Consider the following 22133-nt stretch of genomic DNA (forward strand, 5'->3'; position numbering starts at 1 on the left):
TCGGAGACATAGCAATCCATAGGTTTTAAGATACTTACTAGTCAGGTACATTCTTAGGCGTTTAATATGCGGTGTTGAGTCCATTTCGTTGAGCAAGGAGTAGCTCTTGTCTATTCCATATTTGGCTTAAGGAACTTTATCTGTGCTCATTTCAATCTCTGGTTTTATGCAGCACCCCAACTCACCTTTCCCCTTAAGCAAGCATAAGTTGGTTTTCTAAATTTGAGACCCTGTTCTGTTCTGTAATTCAGTTCCTGTGTAGCCAAGTTTACATTCCGTGTATTACTGATATCTTATGATGTTTCTTTTTCTGTGTGACTTATTTCAGTTAGAATCATCATACCTGAATCCACTCATTGTGATGCTAAGGGCCTGATGACACAGATTTCATTGCTGAGTGATATTGCTTTGTAAGTAAATACCACAACTTCTTTATCCATTTTTCACTTTCTGCGATGTTGAACTTGTACTGTAAACGAGTTTCTTGTAAACAGAGCCGTTCCAAACTTTGCGGTGGCTGTGTCTTTTTGATTTTAATTTCCCTAAGCTATAGGACCATAAGTGGAAGTGCCCTAGGTTCTGTTGCTTTGTTTTTTAGATGTTTCAGGAAACACCATACACTTCTCCCAAGTGGTTGTTGGCAATTTACATCCCGCCCATCAGCATAACAAGGCTCCCAGTTCTCCATGGCCTGTCCTGCCTTTCTGGATTTTACACTTTTTTCAGATGGCCCTTTTGACCGGGGGGAAGTGAGACTTCATTGTAGTGCAGATTTCCTTTGCAAGCTTGCTTGGTTGGCCAAAAAGGGCGTATGCGTTTTTTCCTGAATATATTCAGGAAAAAACGCATACGCCCTTTTTGGCCAAGTGCATCATTGTGGACGTTCTGCCTCTTTTCCTATGCTTTCAATGCAATTCCAGTCTACCTCCTGAAATCGGTTTCCTGCAATTCTGCCCCGCTTTCAAGTCCTCTTGGCAGCCTTACTTCAGTCTATTTTTGGACGATAGCTGTCATTTATAACTCTGCAGGTTTGTGAATTACAGTGCCCCTGAGCTCCTTTCTTCAACTCGCTTTCTTGTGACCTGGCCGCAACACCGCAGGATGTCTTCAGGCCCTAATCTGGTTCTGGCACGGCACGCTGAGCCTTTGGTTAATTCCTCTTCCTGGTGGGAAATGAGAGTTATATTTGCCCATCCAGACACCTCCAGCTAGTCTTTCATTGGTTCTCGCTATTCCTGTTCATCTTCCACAGGAATTGCAAACTGGGCCAAACAGGAAGTTAAAGGGACTGACTCTCCAAGTGGGGAGAGTGTTAGTAAAGCGTCTGGAATGTTGCACCCGAGTACCAGGGGAGGAAAACTGAGACATATTTGAACACGTCTCCCGTTCACATGGTTGATCATACTCTGGGTTCCACATGCATGTTTTAGCTGAAGGAAGAATACCTTAAACCTGGAGAGTTGAGACCCGTGTAATGGGTACCATGCAATATGACTTCAAAGGGTCTTCATTTGCTCACCAAACCTCCCCAATCCTATCACTGCTGCGTTTATGCCCCTGTACACACGCTTGATTCTCTTTTGGAGACATAGCAATCCATAGGTTTTAAGATACTTACTAGTCAGGTACATTCTTAGGCGTTTAATATGGGGTTTTGAGTCCATTTCGTTGAGCAAGGAGTAGCTCTTGTCTATTCCATATTTGGCTTAAGGAACTTTATCTGTGCTCATTTCAATCTCTGGTTTTATGCAGCACCCCAACTCACCTTTCCCCTTAAGCAAGCATAAGTTGGTTTTCTAAATTTGAGACCCTGTTCTGTTTTGGAATGCAGTTCCTGTGTAGCCAAGTTTACATTCCGTGTATTAGTGATATCTTATGATGTTTCTTTTTCTGTGTGACTTATTTCAGTTAGAATCATCATACCTGAATCCACTCATTGTGCTGCTAAGGGCCTGATGACACAGATTTCATTGCTGAGAGATATTGCTTTGTAAGTAAATACCACAACTTCTTTATCCATTTTTCACTTTCTGCGATGTTGAACTTGTACTGTAAACGAGGTTCTTGTCAACAGAGCCGTTCCAAACTTTGGGGTGGCTGTGTCTTTTTCATTTTAATTTCCCTAAGCTATAGGACCATAAGTGGAAGTGCCCTCGGCTCTGTTGCTGGGTTTTTTAGATGTTTCAGGAAACACCATACACTTCTCCTGAGTGTCTGTTGACAATTTACATCCCGCCCATCAGCATAACAAGGCTCCCAGTTCTCCATGGCCTGTCCTGCCTTTCTGGAGTTTACACTTTTTTCAGATGACCCTTTTGACCGGGGAGAAGTGAGACTTCATTGTAGTGCAGATTTCCTTTGCAAGTTTGCTTGGTTGGCCAAAAAGGGCGTATGCGTTTTTTCCTGAATATATTCAGGAAAAAACGCATACGCCCTTTTTGGCCAAGTGCATCATTGTGGACGTTCTGCCTCTTTTCCTATGCCTTCAGTGCAATTCCAGTCTACCTCCTGAAATCGGTTTCCTGCAATTCTGCCCCGCTTTCAAGTCCTCTTGGCAGCCTTACTTCAGTCTATTTTTGGACGATAGCTGTCATTTATAACTCTGCAGGTTTGTGAATTACAGTGCCCCTGAGCTCCTTTCTTCAACTCGCTTTCTTGTGACCTGGCCGCAACACCGCAGGATGTCTACAGGCCCTAATCTGGTTCCGGCACGGCACACTGAGCCTTTGGTTAATTCCTCTTCCTGGTGGGAAATGAGAGTTAAATTTGCCCATCCAGACACCTCCAGCTAGTCTCTCATTGGTTCTCGCTATTCCTGTTCATCTTCCACAGAAATTGCAAACTGGGCCAAACAGGAGGTTAAAGGGACTGACTCTCCAAGTGGGGAGAGTGTTAGTAAAGCATCTGGAATGTTGAACCCGAGTACCAGGGTACGAAAACTGAGACATATTTGAACACGTCTCCCGATCACATGGTTGATCATAATCTAGGTTCCACATGCATGTTTTAGCTGAAGGAACAATACCTTAAACCTGGAGAGTTGAGACCCGTGGAATGGGTACCATGCAATATGACTTCAAAGGGACTTCATTTGCTCACGAACCCCTCCAATCCTATCACTGCTGCATTTATGCCCATGTACACATGCTTGATTCTCTTTCGGAGACATAGCAATCCATAGGTTTTAAGATACTTACTAGTCAGGTACATTCTTAGGCGTTTAATATGCGGTGTTGAGTCCATTTCGTTGAGCAAGGAGTAGCTCTTGTCTATTCCATATTTGGCTTAAGGAACTTTATCTGTGCTCATTTCAATCTCTGGTTTTATGCAGCACCCCAACTCACCTTTCCCCTTAAGCAAGCATAAGTCGGTTTTCTAAATTTGAGACCCTGTTCTGTTCTGTAATTCAGTTCCTGTGTAGCCAAGTTTACATTCCGTGTATTACTGATATCTTATGATGTTTCTTTTTCTGTGTGACTTATTTCAGTTAGAATCATCATACCTGAATCCACTCATTGTGATGCTAAGGGCCTGATGACACAGATTTCATTGCTGAGTGATATTGCTTTGTAAGTAAATACCACAACTTCTTTATCCATTTTTCACTTTCTGCGATGTTGAACTTGTACTGTAAACGAGTTTCTTGTAAACACAGCCGTTCCAAACATTGGGGTGGCTGTGTCTTTTTAATTTTAATTTCCCTAAGCTATAGGACCATAAGTGGAAGTGCCCTAGGTTCTGTTGCTTTGTATTTTAGATGTTTCAGGAAACACCATACAGTTCTCCCAAGTGGTTGTTGGCAATTTACATCCCGCCCATCAGCATAACAAGGCTCCCAGTTCTCCATGGCCTGTCCTGCCTTTCTGGATTTTACACTTTTTTCAGATGGCCCTTTTGACCAGGGGGAAGTGAGACTTCATTGTAGTGCAGATTTCCTTTGCAAGCTTGCTTGGTTGGCTAAAAAGGGCGTATGCGTTTTTTCCTGAATATATTCAGGAAAAAACGCATACGCCCTTTTTGGCCAAGTGCATCATTGTGGACGTTCTGCCTCTTTTCCTATGCTTTCAATGCAATTCCAGTCTACCTCCTGAAATCGGTTTCCTGCAATTCTGCCCCGCTTTCAAGTCCTCTTGGCAGCCTTACTTCAGTCTATTTTTGGACGATAGCTGTCATTTATAACTCTGCAGGTTTGTGAATTACAGTGCCCCTGAGCTCCTTTCTTCAACTCGCTTTCTTGTGATCTGGCCGCAACACCGCAGGATGTCTTCAGGCCCTAATCTGGTTCTGGCACGGCACGCTGAGATTTTGGTTAATTCCTCTTCCTGGTGGGAAATGAGAGTTATATTTGCCCATCCAGACACCTCCAGCTAGTCTTTCATTGGTTCTCGCTATTCCTGTTCATCTTCCACAGAAATTGCAAACTGGGCCAAACAGGAAGTTAAAGGGACTGACTCTCCAAGTGGGGAGAGTGTTAGTAAAGCGTCTGGAATGTTGCACCCGAGTACCAGGGTACGAAAACTGAGACATATTTGAACACGTCTCCCGATCACATGGTTGATCATACTCTAGGTTCCACATGCATGTTTTAGCTGAAGGAAGAATACCTTAAACCTGGGTAGTTGAAACCCGTGGAATGGGTACCATGCAATATGACTTCAAAGGGTCTTCATTTGCTCACGAACCTCTCCAATCCTATCACTGCTGCGTTTATGCCCCTGTACACATGCTTGATTCTCTTTCGGAGACATAGCAATCCATAGGTTTTAAGATACTTACTAGTCAGGTACATTCTTAGGCGTTTAATATGGGGTGTTGAGTCCATTTCGTTGAGCAAGGAGTAGCTCTTGTCTATTCCATATTTGGCTTAAGGAACTTTATCTGTGCTCATTTCAATCTCTGGTTTTATGCAGCACCCCAACTCACCTTTCCCCTTAAGCAAGCATAAGTTAGTTTTCTAAATTTGAGACCCTGTTCTGTTCTGTAATTCAGTTCCTGTGTAGCCAAGTTTACATTCTGTGTATTACTGATATCTTATGATGTTTCTTTTTCTGTGTGACTTATTTCAGTTAGAATCATCATACCTGAATCCACTCATTGTGCTGCTAAGGGCCTGATGACACAGATTTCATTGCTGAGTGATATTGCTTTGTAAGTAAATACCACAACTTCTTTATCCATTTTTCACTTTCTGCGATGTTGAACTTGTACTGTAAACGAGGTTCTTGTAAACAGAGCCGTTCCAAACTTTGGGGTGGCTGTGTCTTTTTCATTTTAATTTCCCTAAGCTATAGGACCATAAGTGGAAGTGCCCTAGGCTCTGATGCTTTGTTTTTTAGATGTTTCAGGAAACACCATACACTTCTCCTGAGCGTCTGTTGGCAATTTACATCCCGCCCATCAGCATAACAAGGCTCCCAGTTCTCCATGGCCTGTCCTGCCTTTCTGGAGTTTACACTTTTTTCAGATGGCCCTTTTGACCGGGGAGAAGTGATACTTCATTGTAGTGCAGATTTCCTTTGCAAGTTTGCTTGGTTGGCAAAAAAGGGCGTATGCGTTTTTTCCTGAATATATTCAGGAAAAAACGCATACGCCCTTTTTGGCCAAGTGCATCATTGTGGACGTTCTGCCTCTTTTCCTATGCCTTTAATGCAATTCCAGTCTACCTCCTGAAATCGGTTTCCTGCAATTCTGCCCCGCTTTCAAGTCCTCTTGGCAGCCTTACTTCAGTCTATTTTTGGACGATAGCTGTCATTTATAACTCTGCAGGTTTGTGAATTACAGTGCCCCTGAGCTCCTTTCTTCAACTCGCTTTCTTGTGACCTGGCCGTAACACCGCAGGATGTCTACAGGCCCTAATCTGGTTCCGGCATGGCACGCTGAGCCTTTGGTTAATTCCTCTTCCTGGTGGGAAATGAGAGTTAAATTTGCCCATCCAGACACCTCCAGCTAGTCTCTCATTGGTTCTCGCTATTCCTGTACATCTTCCACAGAAATTGCAAACTGGGCCAAACAGGAGGTTAAAGGGACTGACTCTCCAAGTGGGGAGAGTGTTAGTAAAGCGTCTGGAATGTTGAACCCGAGTACCAGGGTACGAAAACTGAGACATATTTGAACACGTCTCCCGATCACATGGTTGATCATAATCTAGGTTCCACATGCATGTTTTAGCTGAAGGAACAATACCTTAAACTTGGAGAGTTGAGACCCGTGGAATGGGTACCATGCAATATGACTTCAAAGGGTCTTCATTTGCTCACGAACCCCTCCAATCCTATCACTGCTGCATTTATGCCCATGTACACATGCTTGATTCTCTTTCGGAGACATAGCAATCCATAGGTTTTAAGATACTTACTAGTCAGGTACATTCTTAGGCGTTTAATATGCGGTGTTGAGTCCATTTGGTTGCGCAAGGAGTAGCTCTTGTCTATTCCATATTTGGCTTAAGGAACTTTATCTGTGCTCATTTCAATCTCTGGTTTTATGCAGCACCCCAACTCACCTTTCCCCTTAAGCAAGCATAAGTTGGTTTTCTAAATTTGAGACCCTGTTCTGTTTTGGAATGCAGTTCCTGTGTAGCCAAGTTTACATTCCGTGTATTAGTGATATCTTATGATGTTTCTTTTTCTGTGTGACTTATTTCAGTTAGAATCATCATACCTGAATCCACTCATTGTGCTGCTAAGGGCCTGATGACACAGATTTCATTGCTGAGTGATATTGCTTTGTAAGTAAATACCACAACTTCTTTATCCATTTTTCACTTTCTGCGATGTTGAACTTGTACTGTAAACGAGGTTCTTGTAAACAGAGCCATTCCAAACTTTGGGGGGGCTGTGTCTTTTTCATTTTAATTTCCCTAAGCTATAGGACCATAAGTGGAAGTGCCCTAGGTTCTGTTGCTTTGTTTTTTAGTTGTTTCAGGAAACACCATACACTTCTCCCACGTGGTTGTTGGCAATTTACATCCCGCCCATCAGCATAACAAGGCTCCCAGTTCTCCATGGCCTGTCCTGCCTTTCTGGATTTTACACTTTTTTCAGATGGCCCTTTTGACCGGGGGGAAGTGAGACTTCATTGTAGTGCAGATTTCCTTTGCAAGCTTGCTTGGTTGGCCAAAAAGGGCGTATGCGTTTTTTCCTGAATATATTCAGGAAAAAACGCATACGCCCTTTTTGGCCAAGTGCATCATTGTGGACGTTCTGCCTCTTTTCCTATGCTTTCAATGCAATTCCAGTCTACCTCCTGAAATCGGTTTCCTGCAATTCTGCCCCGCTTTCAAGTCCTCTTGGCAGCCTTACTTCAGTCTATTTTTGGACGATAGCTGTCATTTATAACTCTGCAGGTTTGTGAATTACAGTGCCCCTGAGCTCCTTTCTTCAACTCGCTTTCTTGTGACCTGGCCGCAACTCCGCAGGATGGCTTCAGGCCCTAATCTGGTTCCGGCCCGGCATGCTGAGCCTTTGGTTAATTCCTCTTCCTTGTGGGAAATGAGAGTTGAATTTGCCCGTCCAGACACCTCCAGCTAGCCTCTCATTGGTTCTCGCTATTCCTGTTCATCTTCTGCAGAAATTGCAAACTGGGCCAAACAGGAGGTTAAAGGGACTGACTCTCCAAGTCGGGAGAGTGTTAGTAAAGCATCTGGAATGTTGCACCCGAGTACCAGGGGAGGAAAACTGAGACATATTTGAACACGTCTCCCGTTCACATGGTTGATCATACTCTGGGTTCCACATGCATGTTTTAGCTGAAGGAAGAATACCTTAAACCTGGAGAGTTGAGACCCGTGTAATGGGTACCATGCAATATGACTTCAAAGGGTCTTCATTTGCTCACCGAACCTCTCCAATACTATCACTGCTGCGTTTATGCCCCTGTACACATGCTTGATTCTCTTTTGGAGACATAGCAATCCATAGGTTTTAAGATACTTACTAGTCAGGTACATTCTTAGGCGTTTAATATGGGGTTTTGAGTCCATTTCGTTGAGCAAGGAGTAGCTCTTGTCTATTCCATATTTGGCTTAAGGAACTTTATCTGTGCTCATTTCAATCTCTGGTTTTATGCAGCACCCCAACTCACCTTTCCCCTTAAGCAAGCATAAGTTGGTTTTCTAAATTTGAGACCCTGTTCTGTTTTGGAATGCAGTTCCTGTGTAGCCAAGTTTACATTCCGTGTATTAGTGATATCTTATGATGTTTCTTTTTCTGTGTGACTTATTTCAGTTAGAATCATCATACCTGAATCCACTCATTGTGCTGCTAAGGGCCTGATGACACAGATTTCATTGCTGAGTGATATTGCTTTGTAAGTAAATACCACAAATTCTTTATCCATTTTTCACTTTCTGCGATGTTGAACTTGTACTGTAAACGAGGTTCTTGTAAACAGAGCTGTTCCAAACTTTTGGGTGGCTGTGTCTTTTTGATTTAAATTTCCCTAAGCTATAGGACCATAAGTGGAAGTGCCCTAGGTTCTGTTGCTTTGTTTTTTAGATGTTTCAGGAAACACCATACACTTCTCCCGAGTGGTTGTTGGCAAATTACATCCCGCCCATCAGCATAACAAGGCTCCCAGTTCTCCATGGCCTGTCCTGCCTTTCTGGATTTTACACTTTTTTCAGATGGCCCTTTTGACCGGGGGGAAGTGAGACTTCATTGTAGTGCAGATTTCCTTTGCAAGCTTGCTTGGTTGGCCAAAAAGGGCGTATGCGTTTTTTCCTGAATATATTCAGGAAAAAACGCATACGCCCTTTTTGGCCAAGTGCATCATTGTGGACGTTCTGCCTCTTTTCCTATGCTTTCAATGCAATTCCAGTCTACCTCCTGAAATCGGTTTCCTGCAATTCTGCCCCGCTTTCAAGTCCTCTTGGCAGCCTTACTTCAGTCTATTTTTGGACGATAGCTGTCATTTATAACTCTGCAGGTTTGTGAATTACAGTGCCCCTGAGCTCCTTTCTTCAACTCGCTTTCTTGTGACCTGGCCGCAACACCGCAGGATGTCTTCAGGCCCTAATCTGGTTCTGGCACGGCATGCTGAGCCTTTGGTTATTTCCTCTTCCTGGTGGGAAATGAGAGTTAAATTTGCCCGTCCAGACACCTCCAGCTAGCCTCTCATTGGTTCTCGCTATTCCTGTTCATCTTCTGCAGAAATTGCAAACTGGGCCAAACAGGAGGTTAAAGGCGCTGACTCTCCAAGTGGGGAGAGTGTTAGTAAAGCGTCTGGAATGTTGCACCCGAGTACCAGGGGAGGAAAACTGAGACATATTTGAACACGTCTCCAGATCACATGGTTGATCATACTCTGGGTTCCACATGCATGTTTTAGCTGAAGGAAGAATACCTAAAATCTGGGTAGTTGAAACCCGTGGAATGGGTACCATGCAATATGACTTCAAAGGGTCTTCATTTGCTCACTGAACCTCTCCAATCCTATCACTGCTGCATTTATGCCCCTGTACACATGCTTGATTCTCTTTCGGAGACATAGCAATCTATAGGTTTTAAGATACTTACTAGTCAGGTACATTCTTAGGCGTTTAATATGCGGTGTTGAGTCCATTTCGTTGAGCAAGGAGTAGCTCTTGTCTATTCCATATTTGGCTTAAGGAACTTTATCTGTGCTCATTTCAATCTCTGGTTTTATGCAACACCCCAACTCACCTTTACCCTTAAGCAAGCATAAGTTGGTTTTCTAAATTTGAGACCCTGTTCTGTTCTGTAATTCAGTTCCTGTGTAGCCAAGTTTACATTCCGTGTATTACTGATATCTTATGATGTTTCTTTTTCTGTGTGACTTATTTCAGTTAGAATCATCATACCTGAATCCACTCATTGTGCTGCTAAGGGCCTGATGACACAGATTTCATTGCTGAGTGATATTGCTTTGTAAGTAAATACCACAACTTCTTTATCCATTTTTCACTTTCTGCGATGTTGAACTTGTACTGTAAACGAGGTTCTTGTAAACAGAGCCGTTCCAAACTTTGGGGTGGCTGTGTCTTTTTGATTTTAATTTCCCTAAGCTATAGGACCATAAGTGGAAGTGCCCTAGGTTCTGTTGCTTTGTATTTTAGATGTTTCAGGAAACACCATACACTTCTCCCGAGTGGTTGTTGGCAATTTACATCCCGCCCATCAGCATAACAAGGCTCCCAGTTCTCCATGGCCTGTCCTGCCTTTCTGGATTTTACACTTTTTTCAGATGGCCCTTTTGACCGGGGGGAAGTGAGACTTCATTGTAGTGCAGATTTCCTTTGCAAGCTTGCTTGGTTGGCCAAAAAGGGCGTATGCGTTTTTTCCTGAATATATTCAGGAAAAAACGCATACGCCCTTTTTGGCCAAGTGCATCATTGTGGACGTTCGGCCTCTTTTCCTATGCTTTCAATGCAATTCCAGTCTACCTCCTGAAATCGGTTTCCTGCAATTCTGCCCCGCTTTCAAGTCCTCTTGGCAGCCTTACTTCAGTCTATTTTTGGACGATAGCTGTCATTTATAACTCTGCAGGTTTGTGAATTACAGTGCCCCTGAGCTCCTTTCTTCAACTCGTTTTCTTGTGAGCTGGCCGCAACACCGCAGGATGGCTTCAGGCCCTAATCTGGTTCCGGCACGGCACACTGAGCCTTTGGTTATTTCCTCTTCCTGGTGGGAAATGAGAGTTAAATTTGCCCGTCCAGACACCTCCAGCTAGCCTCTCATTGGTTCTCGCTATTCCTGTTCATCTTCCGCAGAAATTGCAAACTGGGCCAAACAGGAGGTTAAAGGGACTGACTCTCCAAGTCGGGAGAGTGTTAGTAAAGCGTCTGGAATGTTGCACCCGAGTACCAGGGGAGGAAAACTGAGACATATTTGAACACGTCTCCCGTTCACATGGTTGATCATACTCTGGGTTCCACATGCATGTTTTAGCTGAAGGAAGAATACATTAAACCTGGAGAGTTGAGACCCGTGTAATGGGTACCATGCAATATGACTTCAAAGGGTCTTCATTTGCTCACCGAACCTCTCCAATCCTATCACTGCTGCGTTTATGCCCCTGTACACACGCTTGATTCTCTTTTGGAGACATAGCAATCCATAGGTTTTAAGATACTTACTAGTCAGGTACATTCTTAGGCGTTTAATATGGGGTTTTGAGTCCATTTCGTTGAGCAAGGAGTAGCTCTTGTCTATTCCATATTTGGCTTAAGGAACTTTATCTGTGCTCATTTCAATCTCTGGTTTTATGCAGCACCCCAACTCACCTTTCCCCTTAAGCAAGCATAAGTTGGTTTTCTAAATTTGAGACCCTGTTCTGTTTTGGAATGCAGTTCCTGTGTAGCCAAGTTTACATTCCGTGTATTAGTGATATCTTATGATGTTTCTTTTTCTGTGTGACTTATTTCAGTTAGAATCATCATACCTGAATCCACTCATTGTGCTGCTAAGCGCCTGATGACACAGATTTCATTGCTGAGTGATATTGCTTTGTAAGTAAATACCACAACTTCTTTATCCATTTTTCACTTTCTGCGATGTTGAACTTGTACTGTAAACGAGGTTCTTGTAAACAGAGCCGTTCCAAACTTTGGGGTGGCTGTGTCTTTTTCATTTTAATTTCCCTAAGCTATAGGACCATAAGTGGAAGTGCCCTAGGTTCTGTTGCTTTGTTTTTTAGATGTTTCAGGAAACACCATACACTTCTCCCGAGTGGTTGTTGGCAAATTACATCCCGCCCATCAGCATAACAAGGCTCCCAGTTCTCCATGGCCTGTCCTGCCTTTCTGGATTTTACACTTTTTTCAGATGGCCCTTTTGACCGGGGGGAAGTGAGACTTCATTGTAGTGCAGATTTCCTTTGCAAGCTTGCTTGGTTGGCCAAAAAGGGCGTATGCGTTTTTTCCTGAATATATTCAGGAAAAAACGCATACGCCCTTTTTGGCCAAGTGCATCATTGTGGACGTTCTGCCTCTTTTCCTATGCTTTCAATGCAATTCCAGTCTACCTCCTGAAATCGGTTTCCTGCAATTCTGCCCCGCTTTCAAGTCCTCTTGGCAGCCTTACTTCAGTCTATTTTTGGACGATAGCTGTCATTTATAACTCTGCAGGTTTGTGAATTACAGTGCCCCTGAGCTCCTTTCTTCAACTCGCTTTCTTGTGACCTGGCCGCAACACCGCAGGATGGCTTCAGGCCCTAATCTGGTTCCGGCCCGGCATGCTGAGCCTTTGGTTAATTCCTCTTCCTGGTGGGAAATGAGAGTTGAATTTGCCCGTCCAGACACCTCCAGCTAGCCTCTCATTGGTTCTCGCTATTCCTGTTCATCTTCCGCAGAAATTGCAAACTGGGCCAAACAGGAGGTTAAAGGGACTGACTCTCCGAGTCGGGAGAGTGTTAGTAAAGCGTCTGGAATGTTGCACCCGAGTACCAGGGGAAGAAAACTGAGACATATTTGAACACGTCTCCCATTCACATGGTTGATCATACTTGGGTTCCACATGCATGTTTTAGCTGAAGGAAGAATACCTAAAACCTGGGTAGTTGAAACCCGTGGAATGGGTACCATGCAATATGACTTCAAAGGGTCTTCATTTGCTCACGAACCTCTCCAATCCTATCACTGCTGCGTTTATGCCCCTGTACACATGCTTGATTCTCTTTCGGAGACATAGCAATCCATAGATTTTAAGATACTTACTAGTCAGGTAAATTCTTAGGCGTTTAATATGCGGTGTTGAGTCCATTTCGTTGAGCAAGGAGTAGCTCTTGTCTATTCCATATTTGGCTTAAGGAACTTTATCTGTGCTCATTTCAATCTCTGGTTTTATGCAGCACCCCAACTCACCTTTCCCCTTAAGCAAGCATAAGTTGGTTTTCTAAATTTGAGACCCTGTTCTGTTCTGTAATTCAGTTCTTGTGTAGCCAAGTTTCCATTCCGTGTATTACTGATATCTTATGATGTTTCTTTTTCTGTGTGACTTATTTCAGTTAGAATCATCATACCTGAATCCACTCATTGTGCTGCTAAGGGCCTGATGACACAGATTTCATTGCTGAGTGATATTGCTTTGTAAGTAAATACCACAACTTCTTTATCCATTTTTCACTTTCTGCGATGTTGAACTTGTACTGTAAACGAGGTTCTTGTAAACAGAGCCGTTCCAAACTTTGGGGTGGCTGTGTCTTTTTGATTTTAAATTCCCTAAGCTATAGGACCATAAGTGGAAGTGCCCTAGGCTATGTTGCTTTGTTTTTTAGATGTTTCAGGAAACACCATACACTTCTCCCGAGTGGTTGTTGGCAATTTACATCCCGCCCATCAGCATAACAAGGCTCCCAGTTCTCCATGGCCTGTCCTGCCTTTCTGGATTTTACACTTTTTTCAGATGGCCCTTTTGACCAGGGGGAAGTGAGACTTCATTGTAGTGCAGATTTCCTTTGCAAGCTTGCTTGGTTGGCCAAAAAGGGCGTATGCGTTTTTTCCTGAATATATTCAGGAAAAAACGCATACGCCCTTTTTGGCCAAGTGCATCATTGTGGACGTTCTGCCTCTTTTCCTATGCTTTCAATGCAATTCCAGTCTACCTCCTGAAATCGGTTTCCTGCAATTCTGCCCCGTTTTCAAGTCCTCTTGGCAGCCTTACTTCAGTCTATTTTTGGACGATAGCTGTCATTTATAACTCTGCAGGTTTGTGAATTACAGTGCCCCTGAGCTCCTTTCTTCAACTCGCTTTCTTGTGACCTGGCCGCAACACCGCAGGATGGCTTCAGGCCCTAATCTGGATCCGGCACGGAACGCTGAGCCTTTGGTTAATTCCTCTTCCTGGTGGGAAATGAGAGTTAAATTTGCCCGTCCAGACACCTCAGCTAGCCTCTCATTGGTTCTCGCTATTCCTGTTCATCTTCCGCAGAAATTGCAAACTGGGCCAAACAGGAGGTTAAAGGGACTGACTCTCCAAGTGGGGAGAGTGTTAGTAAAGCGTCTGGAATGTTGCACCCGAGTACCAGGGTACGAAAACTGAGACATATTTGAACACGTCTCCCCATCACATGGTTGATCATAATCTAGGTTCCACATGCATGTTTTAGCTGAAGGAAGAATACCTTAAACCTGGGTAGTTGAAACCCGTGGAATGGGTACCATGCAATATGACTTCAAAGGGTCTTCATTTGCTCACCGAACCTCTCCAATCCTATCACTGCTGCGTTTATGCCCCTGTACACATGCTTGATTCTCTTTCGGAGACATAGCAATCCATAGGTTTTAAGATACTTACTAGTCAGGTACATTCTTAGGCGTTTAATATGGGGTTTTGAGTCCATTTCGTTGAGCAAGGAGTAGCTCTTGTCTATTCCATATTTGGCTTAAGGAACTTTATCTGTGCTCATTTCAATCTCTGGTTTTATGCAGCACCCCAACTCACCTTTCCCCTTAAGCAAGCATAAGTTGGTTTTCTAAATTTGAGACCCTGTTCTGTTCTGTAATTCAGTTCCTGTGTAGCCAAGTTTCCATTCCGTGTATTACTGATATCTTATGATGTTTCTTTTTCTGTGTGACTTATTTCAGTTAGAATCATCATACCTGAATCCACTCATTGTGCTGCTAAGGGCCTGATGACACAGATTTCATTGCTGAGTGATATTGCTTTGTAAGTAAATACCACAACTTCTTTATCCATTTTTCACTTTCTGCGATGTTGAACTTGTACTGTAAACGAGGTTCTTGTAAACAGAGCCGTTCCAAACTTTGGGGTGGCTGTGTCTTTTTGATTTTAATTTCCCTAAGCTATAGGACCATAAGTGGAAGTGCCCTAGGTTCTGTTGCTTTGTTTTTTAGATGTTTCAGGAAACACCATACACTTCTCCCGAGTGGTTGTTGGCAATTTACATCCCGCCCATCAGCATAACAAGGCTCCCAGTTCTCCATGGCCTGTCCTGCCTTTCTGGATTTTACACTTTTTTCAGATGGCCCTTTTGACCGGGGGGAAGTGAGACTTCATTGTAGTGCAGATTTCCTTTGCAAGCTTGCTTGGTTGGCCAAAAAGGGCTTATGCGTTTTTTCCTGAATATATTCAGGAAAAAACGCATACGCCCTTTTTGGCCAAGTGCATCATTGTGGACGTTCTGCCTCTTTTCCTATGCTTTCAATGCAATTCCAGTCTACCTCCTGAAATCGGTTTCCTGCAATTCTGCCCCGCTTTCAAGTCCTCTTGGCAGCCTTACTTCAGTCTATTTTTGGACGATAGCTGTCATTTATAACTCTGCAGGTTTGTGAATTACAGTGCCCCTGAGCTCCTTTCTTCAACTCGCTTTCTTGTGACCTGGCCGCAACACCGCAGGATGGCTTCAGGCCCTAATCTGATTCCGGTAAGGCACGCTGAGCCTTTGGTTATTTCCTCTTCCTGGTGGGAAATGAGAGTTAAATTTGCCCGTCCAGACACCTCCAGCTAGTCTCTCATTGGTTCTCGCTATTCCTGTTCATCTTCCGCAGAAATTGCAAACTGGGCCAAACAGGAGGTTAAAGGGACTGACTCTCCAAGTGGGGACAGTGTTAGTAAAGCGTCTGGAATGTTGCACCCGAGTACCAGGGGAGGAAAACTGAGACATATTTGAACACGTCTCCCGATCTCATGGTTGATCATACTCTGGGTTCCACATGCATGTTTTAGCTGAAGGAAGAGTACCTAAAACCTGGGTAGTTGAAACCCGTGGAATGGGTACCATGCAATATGACTTCAAAGGGTCTTCATTTGCTCACCGAACCTCTCTAATCCTATCACTGCTGCGTTTATGCCCCTGTACACATGCTTGATTCTCTTTCGGAGACATAGCAATCCCTAGGTTTTAAGATACTTACTAGTCAGGTACATTCTTAGGCGTTTAATATGCGGTGTTGAGTCCATTTCTTCGAGCAAGGAGTAGCTCTTGTCTATTCCATATTTGGCTTAAGGAACTTTATCTGTGCTCATTTCAATCTCTGGTTTTATGCAGCACCCCAACTCACCTTTCCCCTTAAGCAAGCATAAGTTGGTTTTCTAAATTTGAGACCCTGTTCTGTTCTGTAATTCAGTTCCTGTGTAACCAAGTTTACATTCCGTGTATTACTGATATCTTATGATGTTTCTTTTTCTGTGTGACTTATTTCAGTTAGAATCATCATACCTGAATCCACTCATTGTGCTGCTAAGGGCCTGATGACACAGATTTCATTGCTGAGTGATATTGCTTTGTAAGTAAATACCACATCTTTTTTATCCATTTTTCACTTTCTGTGATATTGAACTTGTACGGTAAACGAGGTTCTTGTAAACGGAGGCGTCCCAAACTTTGGGGTGGCTGTGTCTTCTTGATTTTAATTTCCCTAAGCTATGGGACCATAAGTGGCAGTGCCCTAGGCTCTGTTGCTTTGTTTTTCAGATGTTTCAGGAAACACCATACACTTCTCCTGAGTGTCTGTTGGCAATTTACATCCCGCGCATCAGCATAACAAGGCTCCCAGTTCTCCATGGCCTGTCCTGCCTTTCTGGATTTTACACTTTTTTCAGATGGCCCTTTTGACCAGGGGGAAGTGAGACTTCATTGTAGTGCAGATTTCCTTTGCAAGTTTGCTTGGTTGGCCAAAAAGGGCGTATGCGTTTTTTCCTGAATATATTCAGGAAAAAACGCATACGCCCTTTTTGGCCAAGTGCATCATTGTGGACGTTCTGCCTCTTTTCTTAAGCTTTCAATGCAATTCCAATCTACCTCCTGAAATCGGTTTCCTGCAATTCTGCCCCGCTTTCAAGTCCTCTTGGCAGCCTTACTTCAGTCTATTTTTGGACGATAGCTGTCATTTATAACTCGGCAGGTTTGTGAATTACAGTGCCGCTGAGCTCCTTTCTTCAACTCGCTTTCTTGTGACCTGGCCGCAACACCGCAGGATGTCTTCAGGCCCTAATCTGGTTCCGGCATGGCACGCTGAGCCTTTGGTTAATTCCTCTTCCTGGTGGGAAATGAGAGTTAAATTTGCCCGTTCAGACACCTCCAGCTAGTCTCTCATTGGTTCTCGCTATTCCTGTTCATCTTCCGCAGAAATTGCAAACTGGGCCAAACAGGAGGTTAAAGGGACTGACTCTCCAAGTGGGGAGAGTGTTAGTAAAGCGTCTGGAATGTTGCACCCGAGTACCAGGGTACGAAAACTGAGACATATTTGAACACGTCTCCCGATCACATGGTTGATCATACTCTAGGTTCCACATGCATGTTTTAGCTGAAGGAAGAATACCTTAAACCTGGGTAGGTGAAACCCGTGGAATGGGTACCATGCAATATGACTTCAAAGGGTCTTCATTTGCTCACCGAACCTCTCCAATCCTATCACTGCTGCGTTTATGCCCCTGTACACATGCTTGATTCTCTTTCGGAGACATAGCAATCCATAGGTTTTAAGATACTTACTAGTCAGGTACATTCTTAGGCGTTTAATATGGGGTGTTGAGTCCATTTCGTTGAGCAAGGAGTAGCTCTTGTCTATTCCATATTTGGCTTAAGGAACTTTATCTGTGCTCATTTCAATCTCTGGTTTTATGCAGCACCCCAACTCACCTTTCCCCTTAAGCAAGCATAAGTTGGTTTTCTAAATTTGAGAACCTGTTCTGTTCTGTAATTCAGTTCCTGTGTAGCCAAGTTTCCATTCCGTGTATTACTGATATCTTATGATGTTTCTTTTTCTGTGTGACTTATTTCAGTTAGAATCATCATACCTGAATCCACTCATTGTGCTGCTACGGGCCTGATGACATAGATTTCATTGCTGAGTGATACTGCATTGTAAGTGAATACCACAACTTCTTTATCCATTTTTCACTTTCTGCGATGTTGAACTTGTACTGTAAACGAGGTTCTTGTAAACAGAGCCGTTCCAAACTTTGGGGTGGCTGTGTCTTTTTGATTTTAATTTCCCTAAGCTATAGGACCATAAGTGGAAGTGCCCTAGGCTCTGTTGCTTTGTTTTTTAGATGTTTCAGGAAACACCATACACTTCTCCCAAGTGTCTGTTGGCAATTTACATCCCACCCATCAGCATAACAAGGCTCCCAGTTCTCCATGGCCTGTCCTGCCTTTCTGGATTTTACACTTTTTTCAGATGGCCCTTTTGACTGGGGGGAAGTGAGACTTCATTGTAGTGCAGATTTCCTTTGCAAGCTTGCTTGGTTGGCCAAAAAGGGCGTATGCGTTTTTTCCTGAATATATTCAGGAAAAAACGCATACGCCCTTTTTGGCCAAGTGCATCATTGTGGACGTTCTGCCTCTTTTCCTATGCTTTCAATGCAATTCCAGTCTACCTCCTGAAATCGGTTTCCTGCAATTCTGCCCCGCTTTCAAGTCCTCTTGGCAGCCTTACTTCAGTCTATTTTTGGACGATAGCTGTCATTTATAACTCTGCAGGTTTGTGAATTACAGTGCCCCTGAGCTCCTTTCTTCAACTCGCTTTCTTGTGACCTGGCCGCAACACCGCAGGATGGCTTCAGGCCCTAATCTGGTTCCGGCCCGGCATTCTGAGCCTTTGGTTAATTCCTCTTCCTGGTGGGAAATGAGAGTTAAATTTGCCCGTCCAGACACCTCCAGCTAGCCTCTCATTGGTTCTCGCTATTCCTGTTCATCTTCCGCAGAAATTGCAAACTCGGCCAAACAGGAGGTTAAAGGGACTGACTCTCCAAGTCGGGAGAGTGTTAGTAAAGCGTCTGGAATGTTGCACCCGAGTACCAGGGGAGGAAAACTGAGACATATTTGAACACGTCTCCCGTTCACATGGTTGATCATACTCTGGGTTCCACATGCATGGTTTAGCTGAAGGAAGAATACCTTAAACCTGGAGAGTTGAGACCCGTGTCATGGGTACCATGCAATATGACTTCAAAGGGTCTTCATTTGCTCACCGAACATCTCCAATCCTATCACTGCTGCGTTTATGCCCCTGTACGCATGCTTGATTCTCTTTCGGAGACATAGCAATCCCTAGGTTTTAAGATACTTACTAGTCAGGTACATTCTTAGGCGTTTAATATGCGGTGTTGAGTCCATTTCGTTGAGCAAGGAGTAGCTCTTGTCTATTCCATATTTGGCTTAAGGACCTTTATCTGTGCTCATTTCAATCTCTGGTTTTATGCAGCACCCCAACTCACCTTTACCCTTAAGCAAGCATAAGTTGGTTTTCTAAATTTGAGACCCTGTTCTGTTCTGTAATTCAGTTCCTGTGTAGCCAAGTTTCTATTCCGTGTATTACTGATATCTTATGATGTTTCTTTTTCTGTGTGACTTATTTCAGTTAGAATCATCATACCTGAATCCACTCATTGTGCTGCTACGGGCCTGATGACACAGATTTCATTGCTGAGTGATACTGCATTGTAAGTGAATACCACAACTTCTTTATCCATTTTTCACTTTCTGCGATGTTGAACTTGTACTGTAAACGAGGTACTTGTAAACAGAGCCGTTCCAAACTTTGGGGTGGCTGTGTCTTTTTGATTTTAATTTCCCTAAGCTATAGGACCATAAGTGGAAGTGCCCTAGGCTCTGTTGCTTTGTTTTTTAGATGTTTCAGGAAACACCATACACTTCTCCCAAGTGTCTGTTGGCAATTTACATCCAGCCCATCAGCATAACAAGGCTCCCAGTTCTCCATGGCCTGTCCTGCCTTTCTGGATTTTACACTTTTTTCAGATGGCCCTTTTGACCGGGGGGAAGTGAGACTTCATTGTAGTGCAGGTTTCCTTTGCAAGCTTGCTTGGTTGGCCAAAAAGGGCGTATGCGTTTTTTCCTGAATATATTCAGGAAAAAACGCATACGCCCTTTTTGGCCAAGTGCATCATTGTGGACGTTCTGCCTCTTTTCCTATGCTTTCAATGCAATTCCAGTCTACCTCCTGAAATCGGTTTCCTGCAATTCTGCCCCGCTTTCAAGTCCTCTTGGCAGCCTTACTTCAGTCTATTTTTGGACGATAGCTGTCATTTATAACTCTGCAGGTTTGTGAATTACAGTGCCCCTGAGCTCCTTTCTTCAACTCGCTTTCTTGTGACCTGGCCGCAACACCGCAGGATGGCTTCAGGCCCTAATCTGGTTCTGGCCCGGCATTCTGAGCCTTTGGTTAATTCCTCTTCCTGGTGGGAAATGAGAGTTAAATTTGCCCGTTCAGACACCTCCAGCTAGCCTCTCATTGGTTCTCGCTATTCCTGTTCATCTTCCGCAGAAATTGCCAACTGGGCCAAACAGGAGGTTAAAGGGACTGACTCTCCAAGTGGGGAGAGTGTTAGTAAAGCGTCTGGAATGTTGCACCCGAGTACCAGGGTACGAAAACTGAGACATATTTGAACACGTCTCCCGTTCACATGGTTGATCATACTCTGGGTTCCACATGCATGTTTTAGCTGAAGGAAGAATACCTTAAACCTGGAGAGTTGAGACCCGTGTAATGGGTACCATGCAATATGACTTCAAAGGGTCTTCATTTGCTCACCGAACCTCTCCAATCCTATCACTGCTGCGTTCATGCCCCTGTACACACGCTTGATTCTCTTTTGGAGACATAGCAATCCATAGGTTTTAAGATACTTACTAGTCAGGTACATTCTTAGGCGTTTAATATGCGGTGTTGAGTCCATTTCGTTGAGCAAGGAGTAGCTCTTGTCTATTCCATATTTGGCTTAAGGAACTTTATCTGTGCTCATTTCAATCTCTGGTTTTATGCAGCACCCCAACTCACCTTTCCCCTTAAGCAAGCATAAGTTGGTTTTCTAAATTTGAGACCCTGTTCTGTTTTGGAATGCAGTTCCTGTGTAGCCAAGTATACATTCCGTGTATTAGTGATATCTTATGATGTTTCTTTTTCTGTGTGACTTATTTCAGTTAGAATCATCGTACCTGAATCCACTCATTATGCTGCTACGGACCTGATGACATAGATTTCATTGCTGAGTGATACTGCATTGTACGTAAGTACCACAAGTTCTTTATCCATTTTTCACTTTCTGTGATATTGAACTTGTAAGGTAAACGAGGTTCTTGTAAACGGAGGCGTCCCAAACTTTGGGGTGGCTGTGACTTTTTGATTTTAATTTCCCTAAGCTATAGGACCATAAGTGGAAGTGCCCTAGGTTCTGTTGCTTTGTTTTTTAGATGTTTCAGGAAACACCATACACTTCTCCCGAGTGGTTGTTGGCAATTTACATCCCGCCCTTCAGCATAACAAGGCTCCCAGTTCTCCATGGCCTGTCCTGCCTTTCTGGATTTTACACTTTTTTCAGATGGCCCTTTTGACCGGGGGGAAGTGAGACTTCATTGTAGTGCAGATTTCGTTTGCAAGCTTGCTTGGTTGGCCAAAAAGGGCGTATGCGTTTTTTCCTGAATATATTCAGGAAAAAACGCATACGCCCTTTTTGGCCAAGTGCATCATTGTGGACGTTCTGCCTCTTTTCCTATGCTTTCAATGCAATTCCAGTCTACCTCCTGAAATCGGTTTCCTGCAATTCTGCCCCACTTTCAAGTCCTCTTGGCAGCCTTACTTCAGTCTATTTTTGGACGATAGCTGTCATTTATAACTCTGCAGGTTAGTGAATTACAGTGCCCCTGAGCTCCTTTCTTCAACTCGCTTTCTTGTGACCTGGCCGCAACACCGCAGGATGGCTTCAGGCCCTAATCTGGTTCCGGCCAGGCATGCTGAGCCTTTGTTTAATTCCTCTTCCTGGTGGGAAATGAGAGTTAAATTTGCCCGTCCAGACACCTGCAGCTAGCCTCTCATTGGTTCTCGCTATTCCTGTTCATCTTCCGCAGAAATTGCAAACTGGGCCAAACAGGAAGTTAAAGGCGCTGACTCTCCAAGTGGGGAGAGTGTTAGTAAAGCGTCTGGAATGTTGCACCCGAGTACCAGGGTACGAAAACTGAGACATATTTGAACACGTCTCCCGATCACATGGTTGATCATACTCTGGGTTCCACATGCATGTTTTAGCTGAAGGAAGAATACCTAAAACCTGGGTAGTTGAAACCCGTGGAATGGGTACCATGCAATATGACTTCAAAGGGTCTTCATTTGCTCACCGAACCTCTCCAATCCTATCACTGCTGCGTTTATGCCCCTGTACACATGCTTGATTCTCTTTCGGAGACATAGCAATCTA

General features: G+C 43.8%; 1 long non-coding RNA gene across 22 annotated transcripts in view; it reads left to right on the forward strand.

Moving 5' to 3' along the window:
* Nucleotides 1-22133, forward strand: part of LOC307181315 — a 2020778-nt gene that overhangs the window by 107063 nt on the left and 1891582 nt on the right. For 21 of the 22 annotated variants that reach the window (XR_013826416.1, XR_013826417.1, XR_013826418.1 and 18 more), the window contains exon 3: nucleotides 19283-19364. This is a non-coding gene — a long non-coding RNA (uncharacterized lncRNA). Of the gene's footprint in view, nucleotides 1-17702; nucleotides 17764-19282; nucleotides 19365-22133 lie in introns of those variants that run through there. The other variant, XR_013826437.1, reaches the window with a different exon arrangement.

Source organism: Stenella coeruleoalba, assembly GCF_951394435.1.
Source record: "Stenella coeruleoalba genome assembly, contig: scaffold_49, whole genome shotgun sequence".
Lineage (NCBI taxonomy): Eukaryota > Metazoa > Chordata > Mammalia > Artiodactyla > Delphinidae > Stenella > Stenella coeruleoalba.